The sequence below is a fragment of the Vicugna pacos genome, chromosome 7, assembly GCF_048564905.1.
Source record: "Vicugna pacos chromosome 7, VicPac4, whole genome shotgun sequence".
Classification (NCBI taxonomy): domain Eukaryota; kingdom Metazoa; phylum Chordata; class Mammalia; order Artiodactyla; family Camelidae; genus Vicugna; species Vicugna pacos.
This window is the reverse complement of record NC_132993.1, coordinates 16473890-16496658: the sequence shown is the minus strand read 5'-3', so window position 1 is coordinate 16496658 and position 22769 is coordinate 16473890. Positions and strand designations below refer to the sequence as shown.

The window sequence follows — 22769 nt, the reverse complement described above, 5'->3', positions numbered from 1 at the left end:
ATCATCTCTTTATTAAGAAACTTTCTAGATGACAAGAAATTTAGCCTGATATTTGTAAAAGTCACTTTAGTTCACTTGTGATGAATGAGAGGAAAATGGAAACAAAAAATTCTTCTCTCTTTAATTGAATAAGCAGCAGCCTGCCTTTGAATGACTTTTTTGTAGTTTACAAAACTACACTGTGGTAGATTATTGTCAAAGGTACTTCCACCTTCTCCCTTTCACCTCCATGAAGGAAATATCTTTCTCCCACATCTTGACCTTGGGCTTGGCCATGTGACTTGCTTTGGCAGATGTGACATAAACAGGGTCCTGAAATATGTTTGAGTGAGCTTGCCTCTTGCACCTCTGTCATCGCCATGAGAAGAGCCATGTCTTGACTGGTCACCTGTCCAAGGAGGGTGAAGGGCCGCGCAGCTGACCTGCAGGTTTGTGAGATTAAACGATTGTGATTTTAAGGTACTGAGTTTTGGGGTGGTTTGTTACACAGAATTTTGGGAGCAACAACTAGCTGATATACATATGAATAGCTCCACAAAAGACCAGATTTTCCCAAGTTCTGTTTCAGTTCCCAGAAAATACCCATTCTTGACTGTAAAATATACAAATATATTTTCCTATGAGCGTCTAGTTCAAATGGTACAGTGTGCTTCAGACAAACACTTCTATTTTCCTTTTAAAAAAAGTTCTGACATCATGTTTTCCTCTGAGTGTTGGGAGTGCCCCGAGAGAAATGTGACGCCTCTATGTGCCCAGGTACTTATTTGATTCCAGGCTCAGAGAAATGACTGTGATCCCTAAGTCTGTCACTGCGGCATGGACTGCTAAAAACTTGAAGGTAGGAGGCTCTATTAGCTGGGGGCTCAGCAAGAAATAGAGAGCATACTCAGCTTTGTTGTGTAGAGGCTTTTTGACAAAGGAACTATTTATAGAAATATACGCAGAGTTAGAGGAGCCAGTGAGGGATATAGGGATGTTGAGACCCCTGGAGACCAGGGACTGCAGGAAGCTGTTGCAGTCCCCAGCCTGAACAGCAGGGGGAGACAACCCTATTGCCAGGGCCTGGTTGAGAACTAGAGTCAGGGGGACTGCCCCAACATAGATGTAGTTTTGGTGATGAGGCCACTGATAGAACCACGGTGAAGCAGAGAGTGACTGGTAAGGAATAAACACCCTGGCATCTCTCTCCTCCCACAATCTGGTCTTCTGCTGGTGCCTCCCACTGGCCAGAGGATGACAGTCCTTACAGGAGCCTCCCAAGACAAAGATCATAGCAGAGGAGAGCAGAGAACGGATCTGGGGAAAATCAAAGAATAACCAGAACAGATGTTTATTAACACTTGCCCCAGTTTCCTCAGGAAAGAAAGCACGGGCGGGGGGAGGATGAAAAAGGTATTATTTTTACAAGGATATTGGTTACAGGAAGTATACAAAGTCTTTCATTGTGAACTGATGAGCAAAAAGATGGAGAATTAGAGAATCTGTTACTGGACCAGTAGGTGTCTTTGCATTGCACTACGCTGACCTCAAGGATTTCGCTAAAAGCATCATGAGACAAATCTGTGCACTAGGTTTCTCTTATTCTTCTACATATAAACCATAGAGTATATTTAATTCAATTAAACATGAACCTAGAATAAGGTTCTGTCCTTATGAAATAGCAATTACATGGTTTTTTTTTTAAAGAACAATGAAATTAATATTAAGTTACCTGGAAGACAGTTATTTGGAGGGAGCTACGGAACTAAGCTTCAGGGCTGAATCTCTGGATTTGGGATAGGGATTTAAGAAGAAATATTTTAATGGACAGGAAAACAAAATATATCTTGGTACTAGAAGAATTCTAGCATCTTGAGCTGTGGGACCCTGACATTGTTTCAATTTTGTGATACTCTTCTGATTCTTGACCTACAAAAATATCCAGCGGAGCTATTTACCAAACTTATCAACCCATGGCATATCCATAAACCCAAACTTGCCAGAATATTTTTGTTGTGTTAATATTTTTGGAGGAGGAGAGTGTGGAGGGCGAAGAACGCTGAGGACTCTTGGGTCCACACACACGTACATGCCTATATGTACACCAGCATCAGCCACTTCTCTTTCTTCAGCAAAATTACCCTTGGCTTTTCATTTTTCTCCCCAAAATGGGCAAAGGTGAGTAAAACCAAAACATCAACACAATACACTAAGAATATCTTTTATTATACATAGAAGTATCCTAATGTGCTGGGAAATAATATTATACATTATATCACTTTGCTTTGAGAAAGCAAGTAGCTGATTATCCATCTGATCTCGAATATGTGAGATGCACTTCCTTGGTTTTGTGGTTCTTCCTTAAACTTGATCTTTGCCTGAGAAGAATTCTCTAACAATAATACTTCAGGGATAACAGCAGGTAAGCTCAAAGGAAGTGAATTCCAGGTCTTAGGATTGCTGGATGTGAAGTGAAGCATTTAGAGTATCAGAAGATTTGTTAACAATATGTTCCTCCTAATGTTAGTGAGTTTGCTTGATATTAAACTAGCCTAGACTAGGTTTCTCCAGGACAGACCCTGAGACTAGGACTGAGGCTGGTTTATTTGGAAGGCGATCTCAGGACGCACTGATGGCTTGGGGGGGGGGGGGGGGGGGGACAGTGAGCCAGGGATGGGAAGGAAGCCAGGAGAGGATGCATTCCCGAGTACGTTACTGCTGTTACTGCCGTGGGGAACTGGGGCTCATTTCGACCGTGCAACCCTGGGAGGTGGTGTAGAGCATCCCTGAGAATTGTCCCACCTAAAGAATGAGAAAGACAGAGAATTTGGCTACTAACTTCCACCTGTCATTAGTTTGGGGGCTGCTTCCCAGAGATGTTGACTCCTTGGCACTTCCAGTCAGCCTGACACCCAGCATGCTCCTGTGGCCATTGACAACTCTCAGGCTAAGGGATCCAGGCATTGGCGATAGAAAGCCATCAGTGTGTATCTTAGTGTTTGGTGCCAAGGGGAATGGTGCGCCAAAAGCATCTACTTCAGAGGCATAACTGATTACAAACATACTACTGAGCTTCCTCCTTAACAGGAGAAAACCAGAAGGCTAGCAACCAAGGTGGCAAGATACGGAAAGCATCACTCATCTTTGTGACAGCAGCCCTATTTTCTTCCCACAGAGGATCTTTGCATGCTTCTCCTCAACCCCCAGGCAGTCACTGAAGGTCAGGTTAAGGGAGGCTTGAGAAAATTTCTCCTTATCTTCTTAGAAGACATTGGAAACAGGTCAGGGGAGGAGCTTTACAGAGCACAGGCAGCAAGAGAATGCTGTGCCTTCCTAGTTAATGGAAACTTAGAGTCTATATTCCAAGAAAATAATATTTCTTTCTCCTGCTGTAAATTTTAGTCATTCTAATTCTCTATAGGCTTGGAAGCCACAGGATTATCCCTTCAAAGGGAAATATTGAAGCTGAGGTGCTTACTGTTCAATAAAATTTCCACATAGTACTCTCCTCTTAGACATGATGGTATGCCCCAGTCTCCACTTAAGTCCCAGTCTTACAAGCTTTTTTACCTCTTAACATCAAGTTCAAGGAGTAACTAAGACTTGGGCTGTTTGTAGTTGCTAAATTGGGAAATGGAGGGACGGGTGGTGCAGGAAAAGAGAATTTCCCCTGCCCTAACGTTCCAGGGCACTCAAAAAAAGACACTGGTTGGTGCTGATTCTAGAAAACTCATTCTCATGTAACTTTTAGGCTGATTTCCTTCTCTCTCAGCTTCACTGGAGGGAGGATTCCTTTCAATAGTGGAAAAGAACAAGATAGGGAGTAAGTAGTTAACTAGGCAAGGGTGGTAGTAAGTGTTTTGGGCAAGGGAACTGCATGTGAAAACACATTAGGCCAAAGTAATAAGCACATTAAAACGTGCTCAACAGCTTTAGTTACTAAGGAAATGCAAATTAATACTACATTGAGATACTACTTTACACTCATAGAACAGCTAAAATTGAAGACTGACACTATCAAATATTGATAAGAATGTGGAGCAATTAGAAGTCACATATATTGCTGATGGGAGTGTAAAACTGTATAACCACTTGGGCAAAGAGTGTGGAGGTTTCTTATAAAGTTAAACACATACTTACCTTATGATCCAGTAACTGCAGTCCCAGGTAATTATCTAAGATAAGGGAAAATATATGTTAACAAAACATGTGACTTGTACAAAGAATTTTCATAGCAGCTTTATTCACAACAGCCCTAAACTGAAAACAATCAAAAAGGCCATCAACGAGAGGACAGGTAAACAGGTTGTGGTATATTACCACCTGGCAAGGAAAAAGGATGAATTAGTGTACTGATACATGCAACAGCACGACTGAATCTCACAAACATAATCCTGAGAAAAGAAGCGAGACACAATATTTTTCAGTTTGTATGATGTTCTAGAATAAGCAAAGCTAATCTAAGGCGAAAAAAAAAAATCCGTGGCTGCTTCTGGGAGGCTGGGGGGCCACCTGGGAAGGGAGGAGGACTCTTTCTCATAAGATGGAAAGGTGTAGGTACCCAGGCGTACCTCTGTCAAAACTGTTCAGCTTAGACTTGTGTGTTTCAATGTATGTAAAGCTTACCTTAAAAACTGTAAACATAATGATAATCAAATGGAGGGCATAGGGGGAGTGGACGGTATAGATGAAACAAGAGTGGTAGAATAGGAATATCTGAAGCTGAGCGATGAGTGAGTGTGGTTTATTATACTATTCTGTTTATCTGTGTTTGAAATTTTCCACAGAAAATGAGTTTAAAAAAAAAAGACAATAAGCAAATATCATCAAAAGGTTTTCAGGAAACTAAAAATAGTTCAGTATGGCTGGAGTGGAGAGTGTCTTTTCCACTCTTTCATTTCCTAGGAATCTTCCCAGACAGTGGTGGACTGAAGATACCAAATCTCTTAGTCACACTTCATCCCAAGGCATGGTCGGTTACAATGACTAGCTGACATAAACAAATAATTATGCTGGGAAACACAGACATCTATAGCTCATGTACAAAGACTGTTCCCTGAGGTACCTTACAGCAATTGGAACAAGAATTTAAACATGAGCCATTTAGCTACCATGGAATATGGATATGTTTACTGGTACAAGCTCAGACCAGTTTAATCCCTTCTTAACTTGGTAATGTTCCTGAAGTTGCAGTAACTAAACCACACTACAGCCAATCAACCACTAATTTAAATTTTTTAAATTTTAAAAAAATTTATTTAAAACATTTAAAATTTTTAATTTAAAACATTATCTTCTAAATTTTAAAATAAAATTATTTTAAAATAAAAATAAAAATATGTTCAATAAATCATCAATTCTCATCACTTTATATTTGAAAAGATTAATGCCAATGCTGTGGGTGTTTCCTAAGGGCCTACATTAAATTTCCTTCATCTTGATGCAATGCATCTGTGTATGTACATGTGTTTAAGTGTGTGAAATCAGGGGTCTCTGTAACCTTGTTAGAGTGAATTACAGATTTTTTAGGAAAAATGTAAAGTTCCCTTTAATTTTACAGATAAGGGAACCAAAACCAGGAGAAATGAAGGGAGTTGCCCAAGGTAACAAGGGGTAAGACCATCACTCAGATCTTCTGATTTCTTCAAATTGGGGTACACAACTCTGAAATGTGCATGAATATGAAATGCTTACCATTAGCTACATCCATACTGAATAACTCAAGAAAATTTTATCTTGGCAATTCAGAGAATACTGTTTCCAGTGCACCAATAGAAATGTTTTGCCCCATGGAACAGGGTGATAGCTCAAAAAATTTTGGAAAATCCTGCCAATTCACCACTTGGAGATGCTTGTGGACACAGCATTAGAGTGGACACTGAACTGCTTGAGACCCTTCTATTTATTTTCTCTTCTTAACCCACATCTTTATTTGGGTGCCACCACCTGCTCTTTACACCAGTTTTTTCAAGTGGTGGGTTACAGTCCATTAGTGGATCATGAAACCAACTTAATGGGACACAATCAGGATTTTAAAATTGGAATTCAATTGATTAGAAAACTTCAGCATATAACACCCAGGGCAAGTATTATTTTATGAAATTTTCGTTTCAGTCATACACATATGTGTGCACACTGGGTGACAACATAAACATTTCCTAACTGTGGATTACAGTCAAAGTCATTTGAAGGTCTGTGGCTCTCAGGGTCTCACAAGGATTTTAAAATGCTTTAACTCTGATCACCCCTTTCTCAACTCACATGTTTGTTGTGTATTACTTTTACTTCACGTTTGGAATAACACAAATAATCATTTACCATAATATGTAATATCTGGATATATCCACGTTTGCTAAATTTCTTTATATCTGTGAACGTTTTTTTATTATGGTAAAACTTACATAAAATTCACAGTTTCAACCATTTTCCAGTGTACATTCTATGGTATTTAGTGCATTCACAACAATCTGCAACCACCACCACTATCTGGTTCCAGAACATTTTCATTGCTCCAAAAGGAAAATCCACACCAATTAAGCAGTGACTCTCCATTCCTTCTTCTCCCCAGCCTCTGGCAGCCAGTAATTTGCTGTCTCTATGGATTTGACTACTTTGGATATTTCAAATGGAATCATATAATATGTGACCTTTTGTGTCTGACCTCTTTCACCTGGCATGTGTTTGAGAGTCAGTCATGTTGCAGCAAGTATCAGTACTTAATTCCTTTTTTGTGGGTGCATAATATTTCATTGTGTGAGTATACCAGATCTATTTATCCATCATCCATTGATGGACATTTGGGTTGTTTTTACCTTTTGGCTATTGTGAATAGTGCTGCTATGAACATTTGTGTACAAGTATCTGTTTGAATACTTGTTTTCAGTTTTGGGGGTTATATACCTAGAAGTGGAATTAGTGGGTCATATGGTAAGTCTATGTTTAACTTTTTGAAGAACCACCAAACTTTTTTCCACAGTGGCTGTGATGCAGGAAAACGGATGTGGGGCATGAGGAGGGTCGTGTCTTAGGTCTCGGTTGAGCCCCTGGTACGTGCCCCAACAAATGTGGGTCCTTGGCTTCGCGCAGGAAAGAATTCAAGTGCGAGCCATTGTTGAGTAAAGGTAGATTTATTTATAGAGATACATACTGCATAGAGTGTAAGGCAAGAGAAAGGCAAGGAAAGAGCTGTGGGAATTGGGTGCTCAGATTAAAGTAGAAGTAGATACACATTCCATAGACAAGAGTGCAGGCCATCTCCAAAGAGGAGGGAGCAGAAAAAGCCACTAGGCATGGTGTTGCCAGTTTTTATGGGCTCAGTAGCTTCACATGCCTACAGGTGGGATCATTCCAACTGCCCTGGGGAAGGAGCTGGGATTCCCAGGGATTGTGTCTATGTATTATAGTCTGAACACTTCCTTCAGATTTAATTCTCTCTTCAACTGCATATTTTCTGCTGTATAATTCATCCACTGAATTATTAATTTCAATAATACACTTTATTTATAAAAATGTTCTAATTGATTTTTTTCAAATATGCCTGGTATTTTTATTAGATCTCTATTTTGATCTTTTTCAGTTTTTATTCCATCTTTAATTTCTTAAAACTTCTGATGCATAATTATTTTAAACTCTCTGATAATTTCAATATCTAAATTCTCAGGAATTTAAATATGATGTTATTGTGTTCTCCTGACTTCCATTTATGGTATGCCATAAAGTTTCTTATTATATTCAATTGTATTTAATCTTTGCAAATCACAAAGACTCAACTGGGGATTTGTATTTGTTTCTTTGTGGATCTGGGGGTACTGCTGATCTGAAACCACTCTGGTCCCCTTCAAAGATCCTGGTTTAATAAGAGAGTCTCACTGTCCACTTTGCAGAAAGCCCAAGGTTAAATCTTCTAGTCCCAGTGCTGGTACTTACATTTGTCCCCCAAAGCAATCCTAGCCTTTTCATTTGTTTAAGCTGTGCGTCATTCCAGATTTACTAGTTTTCGTTTTTGGTACATGAGATATCACTTATTTCTTGTATGTCAGCAATGTGTTAAAATTATATTTGAAATTTATCCAGATTCTAGTCATATTGTAGTAGAAGAGTCATTCTACCTAGTCCATCATAATCCAAGCTCTGAAATAGCTTAATCTCTATCAATTGAAGCTTGTTAACACTGGAAGAAAAAAGAAGTGGTAAGTAAATAATAAGCCATGTTGATGTGTTGAATAACAGGATTTAGTTTCTTGGATCATGATTTTACCATGTGTCTTTTTCTGGGGATTAGGAAGAGGAAAATCAGACTAAATGAAGAAAAGTTAGTTATAAATGGGGCTAAAATGGCTTGAACCAAGTTCACCCTACAAAGGGAAAAAGAAAAATGTCATCTTGTATCTGACTACTTAAAAATAACTCATATTTTCATGGAATATGTTTCTTGAGAATAAGGATCATATTTCTCCCATAGTACCCAGGGCTCCAACATAGGATAAGTACTTATGTACTTTTTGGGATCTAAAACTGCTATGTTAAAAAGATCTTTAAAGATTATATAGTTTAACATTTTAAATTTCAGACAAATAACTTGGATTACAGTTTTAAGCAATTTGTCCTGAGGTCACGCAGCTAGCATAATAGACCGTGGGAGTAAACCCAACATCTCCTGGCTCCAGGTCATGCTTGTGTATTATACCACACTAGATCACGGAATTGAGTCAATGTGAATTGTTCAAGTATATGGCACTGCATACCAAGAAGAAGGGGGAAAATGCTCTCTTTGAACTAATTGTTTTTCTCCTTTCCCTTTTACAGAACTGATGACTTCATACATAAGCTTGGACTTCATACATAAGCTTGTTTGCTGAAAGCAGCACATATTTTCTATGAATATAAATCCTTTATTGTGTATTTAAAAAATAATTTGCACCATTAGGACAATTTTTTTTTTTGGTAAAAGTTCAACTCCTAACATCAGTGGTTAAGGATGGATACTGCCAAAAAGTAAGCAAGAGATAAGAGTTTTCGTTAGAGATCTGGAAACAGGTGATTTTTGCATGAGAATGAAAGTGTCTCAGACAGAGACATAAATAGCAAAGGTGAAGAGGGAAAGAGCTGTGTGAAGTGGGTCAGGTTGGAATCTATTCTAAAAGATGGATATGCTTAGCTGATTTGGGGGGGGTGAGGTTCGAAGGGGTGAAGACTCAATGTACACTGTCTTTTGTCTACTTTTCTACCTCCCTTCAGGGTGAGGCTGAGTAGAATTGGATTGAAGTTTTCTTAGTGATTTGTTCAGTGAAAGGTTGCCACATGGTCAAGGGTTTGCTTGTAGCACTGTGAACTCCCATTTGACCAAATGGGTGCTCAGTTTTTTTACACAATGCTAGGAATAACATGTACAAGACACCTTAATTTCCTTCTCCCAGAGGTGGGCTATAGAGGCGGGTTGGGGAGGATGTATAGGATGGATGTAGCTGGGCTGAATAGACAGGGACCCCTGAAGGACAGGTGTGTGTATATATAGGTGAGAAGAGCTAGAGATGTAAGTAACATAGTGACAACTCTAGTAAAATCACAGATTTATTTGTGAAGTTGGCTGGTGACGAGGAGTCTCATCAGCTCAGAGAGTATACCTGTGATATGTGAAGCTCTCTAAGGAGAGCTCAGTCAATCAACAGACATTTGTTAGATGCTGAGTGGGGGCATTGGCTGCACACGGTCCTCAGGAGGAAATCTGCCCGTGTCACTCATTTGATGACCGTGGGTCATTTACTTCAGTTCTCTGAGAGTCTATATTCTCATCTGTAAAATGGAGACAATGGGACATATCTCTCTGGGTTGTTATGAGAATTAATGAGATAATGAAAATAAAGAAGTTAGAACAGAGCCTGGAACATAGTAAGGTGTAGTAGCCTGTATCTTATAGTGATTATTATTGAATTTGTTGAAACTGAGGCCTGATCACACCAACCCCTCCCCATGTGCTTTCTCTTCCAACCCCCAGAGAGCCCATCGACATTGCCCTTCCCTAGTGAGAAACGTCCTTAGGTTCTGCAGCCTGAGATCTCATAAGTGCTCCGGTTAAGCCACTCTTCCATGAATTTTGTCAGAAGAGCAAACCAACTTTTTTGAAAGGCATAAGCAGGATATCTGCTTTCCTCCTGATTTGTTAGTTCAGCAAGGAGTGAGCTGGATAGAAGTTAAATAGTCACTGAATGTGAAATTATATATAAATATTGAACTACACAAGGTTTCTGGCATTAAGAAGCAAGGTAATTTGAGGTATTAACTTTCCTTTTCTTTTATATTTTAGAATGTTTTATTACTTCTTTGAAGTTCTATTCTATAAATATTTCATTGTTTGGTAACACTGTGAAGTACATTTTTTCTATTTAACTGGTGTGAAAACTGAGGCTCTAAGAAGTTTATTGACTCATTCAAAGCCAAATGCATATTTGGTGCCAGAATCTGAACAACCACCCGGATCATAAGACATTGTGTCCAGGAATGCTCTTTTGTTTCTTTCTTTCCCTCCCTCCATCCTTCCCTTTCTATATCCTTCCCTCCCATCTTTTCTTCCTTTCTTTTCTTCTTTCCCTTTATCTTCTTCTTCCCCTCCTCCAACTCCTCCCTCCTTTTCTTCTTCTTCATTATGCAGTATTTCACACATACATATGCCTGATCTAAATAAAATGAATGCCCACTAACTCACCATTTGGCTTAAGAAATATGATAACAATCAATACTTCTGAAACCCTTCGCATTTCGTTCCCTACCTGTAATCACTATCCTGGATTCTGGAGTTGTTGTCACCTTTTCTGTCTAGTTTTATCATCTTATCACTTATGCGTCCCTATAAATAGCTACATTGCTCTATTTTGCATGTTGATGAACTTTCTGTAAATGAAATCATACTGTCTGTATTCTTTTTTGCTCAATATCATGCATCTGAGATTCATTCATGTTGATGTGTTCAGCTGTAGCTCATTTTCACTGCTTTAAAGTATTCAATTTTATGAATATACCAGACTTTATTCATCTGTTCTCATACTGATGGGCATTGGGGTTATTTTCATTTTGTGCTATTCTAAACAAAGCTGCATGCAACTCTTGTTGCACATGTTCAAGGGTTTTTCCAATGAAATTACTGACTCATGGAATGTACTTCCCTACGCTTTAGGAGCTAATGCCAAATTGTTTTCCAAATTGACTGTACCAATTCCCAGAAGCATATGAATTCCAATTACTCCTCATTTTCATCAATTTGAAATTGTCAGAAATTTTAGCCAATTTCATACCTTGTGCTCAGATCTTGGATTCTAAACACTACTAATAAAAGGAACCAGAGTTCCTTGGAGAAATAGGTGATTCCAGGGCCAAGGAAGGTAATACATGCAAGATAAGCCTAGAACATCTTTTGCCAGAAAGTAAGAACATGCACCTAAAACAAAACACAGAGGCCAACCCAAAGTAGTTCCTAAGTGCCAGAGCTGGAACAATTTGAGCAGCAAAATAAATAATTACAGTGTTAGATTTTAATACATAAATATAATAAATATCTATGCACCCATACTGATAAAAATAAACAATTAAATCAATAAATGGTAGAGATGGGACACTTCTTCCTTATGGTAGAATCTGAATTAATAAATGTAAAAGGAAAGATATAAATATAAAATCACCATGAAATACCACAATATTAATAGTTTCAGACAAGTTCCATTAATAGATGATAAAATTAGTGGGTAAAAGTTTGAGGAGAGATAAAGTTTGCATGATTTCAAAAGATCTCCCCCACCATACTTATTAATTACAAAAGGAAAGACGTAATTTTACAGTGGAGAAACTTGGCAGAAATTGCCTTAACCAAGTGATCAAGGTTAACACCGTCAATAGTAAGACACATCAACATCATGAGCCCTGTGATACGATGCAGCAAGGAGAACATGACATTTCATGGTATTCTCACCTAACACTCAGAACCTCAGTTCAATCATGAGAAAACATCAGGCCAACTCACACTGAGAGACACTTGACAAAATAATCTATACTCTTCAAGAATATCAAGGTCACGAAGGACAAGGAAAGGCTAAGGGGCCACCACAGACCACAGGGCACCAAGGACAACCAACAACTAAATAAAGTGTGAGATCCTAGACAAGATCCTGGGATAGAAAAGGATGTTAGTGGAAGATTAGTGGCAAAATTTGAATGAGGTCTTCAGTTTAGCTAGCAGTGAGACAGGAGGGAAGGGGGCAGGGCACAACCATTAAAAGAATGACACAGCCATTGAGGATGGCAATAAACTGGTTAGAACCAACTCAGCCCAAAGATAGTGGAGGGTTTGACTTCCAGTGGATCTTGAGCCTCATTATATGCTCACTGTAATGTATTAGCATGCTAAATGACACACCTACAATCCCTACTTCTTCCCCAAAACAGTTGGAATAATCCTCCCACTTGTTAGCACATGGAATTATCAGGCTCATAAAAACTAACCACCCCCACACCTCGTGGCTGCTTTCCCTTCTGAGTGAGAGGGCTCACTGTCTATGGAGTGTGTATTTCCCTGAATAAATCTACGTTCCCTTTACTGGGGCTCATTCTTGAATTCTTTCCTGTGTGAGACAAGAATGTACTCTCCGGTAACAGTGGTACTGTACCAATGTTAATCTCTCGGTTCTGACTATTGTAGTATGCTTCTGTCAGATGTTAACATTAGGAGAAGCTGAGGGAAGGATATGTGAAATTCTGCACTATTCTGGCAACTTTCCTATTCGTCTAAATTTAGTTGTACATAAAGTTTTCAAAACAGTTTTTCACCAATCCAAAGTTGTAGAATTGGTAACTAAGTATGGAAAGAAATAGACAGGTGTCATAAACGTAGAAAGCAGAAGATAGCTGTATGCTATAACGTTGTTGGATAATGTGGTTCAAGTATGAGGCAACAGCAAGCTTCAGATTACCACCCCTAGACCTAGACAGACCATCCACCCAGACTGGCAGCGCGAGACCCAGAGGTCTAACACACCCGCAGGGCAGTGGCTTTACAGATAAGATCACTCACGAATTTTCTCTCTGAAACAAGACAATTCCAAAGGAGGGTGAGGCTAGATGCACTCAAAGCTTACTCCTGTGCTCACTAATTAGATAAACTCTTCCCATTCCCCTGAAGATAAGTGAAAAGGTTAAAAAGATGCCAGCTGTGTTACACCAACACATTTCCTTCCACGTGGAAAGGAGTATCAAGCACTGGGCATAATAAGCGTTTCCTGCAGTCCTCACCTATAAAACTTTATTGGCCGGTGTTTGTTTCTTTTTGGCAGGGGAAGATTTTATACTACAGATTCCATTCCTTTACTGATTATACAGTTCAGATCTTCTGTTTCTTCCTGAGTCAATTTTAGTAAGTTACATAGTTTTCATTTACTATTTCACTTCATCTATATTTTCTTCAAATGTACTGTCATAGAAAACCACCTCCACTGTCCCCTCTCTGGAAGCAAGGGTGGTCTTCTGGGCCCTGGGGCATCTTCTTCTCTTTTGCCACCTACAACGATGGCTATTCAAGCTGTGTCAAGCTGTGGCTTGACCTCATAGGCAGGAAGAAAGCCTCTAGTGTGGGAGAAGATTGGAGAAGTGGGAGCTTCCAACACCTGGGGACTCTCCTTAAACCCTCCTGAACCAGATTCTCGTGAACACACACAGGTAGAGACTGAAGAGCACCACCACCTCAGCTCCCACTTCAAGAGAGGAAAGAGGAAGAGAAAGGAGAATGGGGGGAGGCGATGCTGCAGCAGCAGCTGTCTAGGCATTCAAAAGAAAGGTCTGAGAAAAACAAGAAAAAAATTTTCAAGAGAAAACTCAAAGGACAATGACTCTTACTTCTAAAATGCTAGTGATGGAGATGCAAATGGAAAGCCAAGAGAGCCAAGGAAAAAAGAAGAAGAAGAAATGTGACTGAAGGAATAAAAGAAAACAATCTAAGGAGAATAGGAAAGGGGACAGCTCTAAAAATTCCCAATGAGAGTCTCTGAAAGGTCCCTTTCAAAGCCTGAAAACCTTCAGGTTTACCTTAGAACCATGGCCATCTTCTGTTACCTGGCAAAGCTGCAGATGTGGCTAAATATGGAAACACTGGGAAACCTGTCCCACAAAGATGGAGAAAGAAATGTATCATTTAAATGGTCAGGTTATGTAATGAGTTGTATGGTCAAATCAAGGCCATGTGATGGTGAAAAGAGAACCAGATACACAGAACTGAAGCAAAGAGAGCCCTGTATCCTTTAAGAAAGAAGACAGGAAAGAGAAAGAAGAAAATTCTGACTAAAGGGAAGGATGACAAATAAAGACTTTACAGTTGTTCAGTAGATATTTTAACAACAATAAAAAATGAGAAAGACGCACGTGTGCAAACACACACACATACACACAATATGAAAAAGCCTTACAGTGCTACTGCATTTTTATTTAATTCTGTCAGTCTTTCTAGAAAAAGTTACTAATTGACATAACTTTAGCAGGTTCCTTGGATCATTTTAGATGGACTGACCATAATAACTTTCTGTTTCAAAACTGAAATCAGGAATAAAAGCCTAATTGTATTATGGAAGGTGACATAAAGTGTCCCCAAGAAACAGATCTCACACCATGGGACGGTGCTATCAGCTCCACATAATGCCCTCACTTCCACTCCCCGATGAACTTGTGAAAAATGATCACTCTTTTACTGAATGTTATGAATGAAGTGATATAAAAAATATAGGAGATCACTATTAACAAAAAAGGTTTTGCTGAATAAAGAAAATCTACTATTTAAAAGTTGATATACACAATCCAATGTGTAGTCCATCTTAGAAATTATTATATTTTGATTCTAGACCCTATTCCATCACAACTCATCTCAAAAAAAAAAAAAATGAAAAAGTAAACTAACCCAAAGACTTGACTACATGAAAAGTTCTAAAGTAAATATGGCAGAATGTTAAGATGTGTTAAAACTGAGTGTTGGCTGCCCAGTGTTCATATATTATTCTTTTAATCTCTGTAAATTTGAAATATTACATAATTTAAAAATCCTGAAAAATAAACAAAAGAATGATTAAGGGTTAGTTAAGTGAAGAAAGTAATACACACAATGCAGGCGGAAAGAACAGCATGTGCAAAGGCACAGAGAAATACCACTGGAAATGTAGGTAACATTGTGCTTAGCTAGCAAAGGAAGAAGAGAAATAGAGAGTAACTGGTTGGGTGGGTGGGTGGGGTGCACAACAGAGTCAAGTTCTACTGAAAGGAAGTCAGAAGAAGCTACAGCTGCTCCCAAACCCTTTGAAAGACACAGCAAAGAGAGGTGTCTGGTGATCAGCACAAACACTCATTAAGCACCCCAGGGAGAGGAAGGAACTATTTCACACTGAGTGTGATAATGTAGCAGGCACTTTACATACACCATCCCATTTAATCTTCCCAACAACGCTGATAACCATATCATTATTCTTATTTTACATGAGGTTAACTAACTTGATCAAGACCACACAGCTAGTATACTGCAGAGCCAGGAATTTGTCCACATGTGTCTGTTTCTAAAGTTAATGTTCTTGCAAAAAAAAAAAAAAGTTTTCTTGAAGTACAGTTTATATACCACAAAATTCATCCATTTTTAGCATAAACTCCAAATGAGTTTTAGCAAGTTTAATACAATTGTGTAGCTATTACCACAATCCAGTTTTGGATTTTGACTGGAATTCTACTCATTTCTTTACACTGCCCAGACTTCACCTCTTCCATTATATATATAAATGTCTTGCATCCCTGCCAAATTCTTCTCACCCTCAGCCCCTCCCCTACACACGCTTAAAAGCTCCCCCTCCCCCATCCACTAAAACATCCTGTGAATACTCAGTACTTGCACTTGCAGTCATATTTACTGGACTGTAATTAATACTCCGTGAGTTGGTCTCTCTCTTACTGGGCCATGCTCTTGCTCCTGGTATGCTTTATGGTAGGCACTAAAGATACTGTTAATTCTTTCTTCAAAACTTCAAAATGGAAGTTTAAGAACTTCTTAATACAAGTGCTTAATCATTTAGTAGACGTTCAGTGGATAACTGGCTATGTTTTGGTTTGATTTGCTGCTTGAAACCAGATCCTGTGCATTTCTGAAGGTTTGACTCATTTTCTCATTCTTCCTTTTCCTTTGTGTGTGTCTGTGTGTCTGCTCTTCTTTCTCCCACACTTTTAGAGAAGGTAGAGATGCAACAAAGCATAATGAAATGTGTATGTTTAGATGAAGAGGAATAAATATATATGTGTATATACGGAATACATATATATATTTGCTAAAGTTACCCTTTTTGGTTAAAAAAATTTTAACTAATATTTTGTTAAAAGTTGGTCTGTTATTAATATTTTGCCTGATATAGCTGGGTTTGGATCTGAGAACACAGATTCTTTCCTACTGGCCCTAGAAATAATTTTCACCAGTAGAGAAGTTTTAGCAAGCTATAGATGCCTGGCCTTTACATACTTCCTTAAAGTTTCAAAGGTGAAGAAATGTAGGTCACCTGGCATTGCATTCAGCTGTCATTGAACGATCATGGATCACAACCACTTGAATTTCAGCATGTCACCTCACCAGGAATCATCAAGCTTTGGAGCTTTTGCCATCACTCATCTTCTAAGTCATTACTATGAGGTATAAAATAGCCTTTCTTGTTAATTTTTACATCCTGTGGCTGCCAACACGTGATTTACCTATTCCTCTTATCTGACACCTCCCGGAGAGATGATAGCAAAGATAAGTTAGGCTCCTTAACTGGCACAGGGAGACCAACACTCAGGTGCTGGTACTCACTGATGGTTATAGATCGGTAACAAATGATATATTCTCATTATTCTTTACTTGAAAACTCACTGGTAAATGAAGGCAGTCAAACTATTTTCTCTATTTAATAAGGATTCTGTGAGGATTTAAATGGGGAATATAAAGAGCTTCATCTCACTCATGTTGGAGTCACAGATTGAAGGTAAAGTAGCTTCTGTCATTTAGGTACAAAATAGTACCCAGAAGTAGCTAGAAATGATAGCTTTCAAAGCTACTAGAGAGCATTGTGGTAAAAAATCCTGGGACCTCAGGTAGCCTCCAAAATGCTTATAGCACAAGGAAAGGATATTTTACATAATGGCTTAGTTTAGGAGCTAAAAATGATTTCATCTCTAAATAGATTGTCTTTTGTTTGCTGTTGTGATTTTTTAAATACTATTTTAGATTTCTTTAATTTTCCCCCTTGTGTATTTTTTTAAACCTCTTAGGCTTCATGTTAACTCACTAGCATCTGTGGCCTGGCACTTGTTTTGACTAAGTAATCGTATGTCTTTTCCTATATAGTGCAGGCCCTGAAGCCTTATCTGTTAGAACCAGCCTTTCGCTGCCCTAGGAGGGCCTCCCAGTTGCTTGTTGTATCTGTATTTCTCCACAAGAAAACAGGAGAAAATTAGCAAGGTTGATTTCACTTTACACATAAAAAATTATATTGGGCCCTTAATCTATTGTTGAGACTTTTTAAAGTTAAAATGTATTGAGCTCTTTCCATGAGTTAACTTATTTCAATGACACAACTTGATGAGGTAGGCACCCTCACTATGGACCATTATACAACAGGAGAAAGAAGGTAAGGGTGTTAAAAAAAAACCTTGCCCAAGATCATGCGGTTAGCACGGAGTAGAGCCAGGACTGGAGCCCAGACAGACGGGTCCCGAGGCCCACACTCTCACCCCTGCACTACCTCCACATCACGTATTCCGCCTGCTGGATAGCTACGCGTCCCCCAGGAACACACTTCCATTAGAGATTCAGCCTGGGAATTAGGAAAACTGAATCCCTGTACTGTGCTTTAACTACTTGGGAGGGAAGAACATTCGAGGTAGAGAAAATGCTGGGCGAAGGCCTAAGGGCCATTGGGAAGTAGAAAGCAGGCGGCTGTTAGGGGCAGTGGGAAGGCACTGCAGCGCTGCAAGCTGGGGGAAGGAGGGGATTAGCTGTACCATGATCACAAAGATACAATACCGATATCACGTTGGCTGCCTAAAAGAGAGCAAAAGTGGATTCAGGAAGATTTGTTAGGAGGCTACTGAGAAAATCCAGGTAAGAGGTGGGTAGCTTGGGCTAGGGTGTGGGTATAAACTGTGTGTGTATGTGGTGGGGGGGGAAGGGGGGATGGAGGCTGGAAAAAAGGTATCTTCTTGATTGAAACTGAGTCTGATTAGATTATGTATAGAGGCTTTAACAAAACATTCCAGAAACTTACTTACAAATAAGTGTTACTGCCTTCCAAGTGTCATACTGGGAAGTTACACCCCCATTTTAATGATGTTTCATGGCCCTAAATAATTCTGGAAAGCCTTTTTTAGAGCTTCCTTCAGAATAGTTTACAAATGAACCAGAAAAATGGGCTTATTGTTCTCTCTATAGGCATACTTCCTAAATCCCAAAAGCTAAGGAACTATCTGTAATGTTAAGTTGTTGTAGGGTTTATACTAACTTCCTTTTATGAGTTTGACCTCCCAACGTATACAGTGAGATCACTTCTGTAAGAAAACAAGCAAGTATGTGGGGAGGAAGAAAGCTAAGTCATCGGATTCTTCATCAAGGAATGAGGACATATTCTTTTGACAAAGAACAAGCCAACTCGGGAAACCCAGAGGCAGAAGAAATTCTTGGACAATCAGGAGAGATTTTTTTTTTAACAGACAGCCAATAAATCTTAGGAGACACAACAAATTTCTCACAGAAAAAAAAAAAAGGAATGAAGTTATATCCACCAGTTTTTAAGAGCAGTGGGAAGCATGGTGGGGAGAGGTCAGGATTCTCTCTCTGAGCCCTACTTTTCTCATATGTAAAATGGAGACACATACACCAGGAGTTTCGTGGGGTTTTATTAATGGAGCTCTGACTTTCAGCACCTGCTCCAATTTCTCTTGCCTCACACCTTTTCTTTGGGTTAAAGAACAGGAAACTCTAGAGGGAGCAAGGGTGAAGGGGCAACCCTCCAGGAGCTTTCAGGCTTCCCTGACTTCAGCTTTCTTAGCTCTGCAGTGCCAAGGCACAGAGAAGAGAATGCCTGGCTGCTTTCTCAGCCTCTCTGAGGAGGGCTGGGGCCAGTAGCCGGGCCTTTGGTTCAACAGACATTCCCAGAGCATCCTGTCATTTAAGGAAAGCAGCAGCCCATTTAAGTCCCTGAATCTTCTCAAGAAATGGAAGCAAACTCAACGCCTAAGAGCAGGAGACTGGTTGAACTGTGAGACATAATACCTAAAGGCACAGTCACATAATGGAACTGTAACTGAAGAACAACATTAAATGACATGTTCATAATAAATTAAGTAAACACTGCCACAAAACAGTGTATATGCTACGGGTTCCTGTCTTTTTTAAATAATTGATTTATAGGGAAGAAAATAGAAGGAAATAAAAATTGTTAACAATAAATTCTGAGTGGTAGGATTACGGATGTTTTAAATTTTTTTTCTAAGCCTCATACACTAAACAATATTTTTAATACAAAGTATAATATGTAAATACGATATAGCATTTGAAAAACAACTCTACGGGTAAAAATTCTGACTGCTTTCTTCACTACCACAGGAAAACAAGCATTTAAAAAAAGGTAGTTTTTTTCCTGAGCAGCTGGATAAAGAATTTGTAAAAGGAAAAAGTGCCTCTTTTGACTTTCTGCAAGTTTCCTCCTCTTTTCCTTAGTCCTACACTTTAAAGGGTTTTTTTTTTAATCCTCCCTCCCCAGAATTGAAAGTGGAAAAAATCTACCTGGTTCAGTGTTGCCATGTACAGGAGGGAAATTTCATATAGTTCAGGCTTCCCAATACTAGAGGCTCCTGGCCCTAGAGTGGGTCTGTACCCTCTTCAGCATTCACATCCTGACAGTCACCTCTGTGAGTGGCAGCAAGATAACTAAGGAAATTCCTGTCCTATACTCTCTTCAGGAGGCCAGGTCTCCACCTGAGCAGACAGCAGGAAAGGGGAGGAAAGTACAAGGCCCAGACTTTCTTGACGTTATCAAAACAAGAGTACCTATAAGTAGTTAAAACACTTTACATCTATTATTACTGCAGTTGTTAAGAACAACTACCACTTCCTGAACACATTCCATGTGTCAGGTACATACTTCATCATCTCATTTAATTTTCACAATGGCCACTTAGCGATTATCCCTGTTTCACAGATAAAGATGCAAGCTGAGGTCAAACGACATGTGAAAGTTCCCAGTGCAAGAAAGGGGCAGATGCAAGGCACTTCAGAAATTGCAAAACTATTTCATAATGGCATCCGTCTTTCTTTGCACTTCTCTGAGATGAGCATTCTATGCTTTAACTTGTGAAATGAAGGGACAGATGGCTTTAAAGTCCCTTCTGAGGTTCTGATCCCTAACAGCATTTCTGGTTTTTGGTTTTAGGGTAGAAGGGTTGTATACTTAATAGGTCAATGGTGGAAGCCAAATACGGGCCTACTACACTAGATTATGGGCAGCAGATTTTAACCTGGCCCTGAAGAAGGTAGGATGTGATGGCAGACTAGATACTAGCAGCAAACAACCACATCATGATGTTAAGACTGTTAAGACAAGGAGACAGTCCTGCACATGAGATATAGGACAATCTAATTATGGAGTTTGCTGGAGAGAAGGAGGGAGCCAAGACATAATAGCCTAGGTCCATAGATGATGTTTTGATGCTTGATGGGCCATCTCAACCCTACTTGCAAAGGCTAGGGACTCTGTGTAAACAGCTGTGAAATTACTTTGGCCCAGTATATACGCTATCATAAAATTGTATTTTATTCAAGTCTTGAATAAGACAATCTGCTACTAATCCTTAAAGTATTAGTGTTAACAAAGGTGTTAATACTGACTTTTTGATATACTCACATAACAGAAAGACAACATGGCTATAACATTCTCTGGCATTTTCACTTCTTATTTGGATGAAAGTGGGACTATGCCAAAAGTTGTTTGAAGGAGTGAACTAAGACACTGAGTTATTTTCATACTATTCATACTGTTTGCTGTATCATAATTAAATTCTCATTATTGGTCTTAATGGAAGTAACATTTCAAATTAGTCATCTTGATTTTTTCTTTAATCGTGCTCTTTTTGGGGGGTGGGGGCTGGTGGGGAGGAGGCAGCAGAAAGGGCAGCCTTTTCCCAGAGTTATGCATTAGCAACCTTGATGCTTGTCCAGGCCCTGCCCTCAACCAGCTAAGTAATTCTTTATAAATCTCTTAAATTTCAGATTCTTCACCTGTACAGTAAGATTCTAAAAGGTAGGTGATGCTTGGTGTTGTTAATGTTCTATGTGACAAGCTAGTGCTCCATGGGTATCCATAACTACAGTAAAACTAAATCCAATGAGCCCTTAAGTCCAGAGTAAGTATCCCTAAATGTCAAATGCTCTAAGACTCTGACCCTTGTGAATGACAATCTTTATCCTCCAGAGTATGGATGGTGGGCACTCTAAGCAGGGAGCTTTGGTGTCATACTGTAGTAGAAAAGCTTTCCCCTCACTCTGTCCTCATCTGGTACAGAGAAAAGGACGTAGATAAATGTATATGATTTGGAAGCTCCCTCCTCCAGTTACTGATCTAAACTCTAGTTAATCATGTACAAGCTGGATTCAACAATCACTAGATGGGGCCTATCAACCTGCTGGAATCTGTCAGGCCTTGGATTTGTGATCTCCCAGAATGAAGGGTCTGCTCTTTGAGATCCTAGGAGGACTTGTTACACTCTAAGAAGGATAAATGAGATATAGAACTAACTGCAAATGCTTAGGTCTTAACATACTCAATGCATAGTGTGTCACAGAATTAAAAATGTGGAAATTATCTTTTCAAATTTTACGTTTATTCTGAGGACCTGCTTGGCGGTCACATACTAACTGGAACTATTGTGAGGATGAAATAGGAAAACTTTGAAAGAGGACACTAAACACTATGTAGGACAGCTTCTTGAAATCAAGAAGGGGAATTTCCCATGTGGTCAGGCAAACATACCATTCCTTATCATCTTTCTCGCCCACCCAAAAGTTCTGACACTAATGCTTCAAAGCCTTGTGTGGTAGTTCAAGCCTACACAGAAGCTTATTGGGTCCCGTGCCAAGAAGCTTCGGGTATTTTCAGAGGTTTCTCTCGCTCAGTAGTTGCGGCTTCCAAATTTATAACTCATTTCACTCCATCCTCCCTTCATCTGTCCTATAAGCTTCAGGTGCATTCCGCGCAGCTCTCTTCTTCCCCTAACCAAAACAGTGTCAGGGAATTGCCTAAGGGGAATCCCTATAAAAGTACTGAGAGAGGGGGCGAGTTGCTGCCCATAAATAGGGCACTTTAAAGGCTTTCGCTTTAATCACCGTTTAAGACTTAAAACCACAAGCAAAGCGGGAGCCTTCCTCTGAGAGGAGTGCCCACCTTCAACCCCAAGTTGCAGCTTCCCAAGAGTAAAGGAAGGCGTCACCTCATCACTTCCAAGATTCCGCCGACACTTCTCTACATTGGCAGGTATTTCCTTGACGACGCAAGAAGCTTTCCAGCACCTCAACCACCTCAGAGCTCCTAAGGTTTTCCTATCGCCCGGGCGACGCTCCCAGCTTTGTTTCCCTACTTCCCTCAGGCCCAAGCCCGCCCACAAGCGTCAAAGCTAGTTCCTCACTGGTCCGAAAGTGTGCTCATTTCCCCAGCGAGCCAATCAGAGCCTCACTTTCTACTCCGGGGTTTGGAAAACGGAAAAGACCT

At 39.6% G+C, this 22769-nt stretch overlaps 1 long non-coding RNA gene across 1 annotated transcript; it reads right to left on the bottom strand.

Moving 5' to 3' along the window:
* Positions 1 to 107: 107 nt before the first annotated feature.
* On the bottom strand, positions 108 to 22649 carry LOC116278980 (uncharacterized). Its single transcript, XR_012074253.1, has 3 exons — positions 22492 to 22649; positions 4120 to 4154; positions 108 to 422 (listed from the first exon to the last, which is right to left on the bottom strand). It is a non-coding gene; the product is annotated as an uncharacterized lncRNA (long non-coding RNA).
* Between the last annotated feature and the right edge of the window lie 120 nt (positions 22650 to 22769).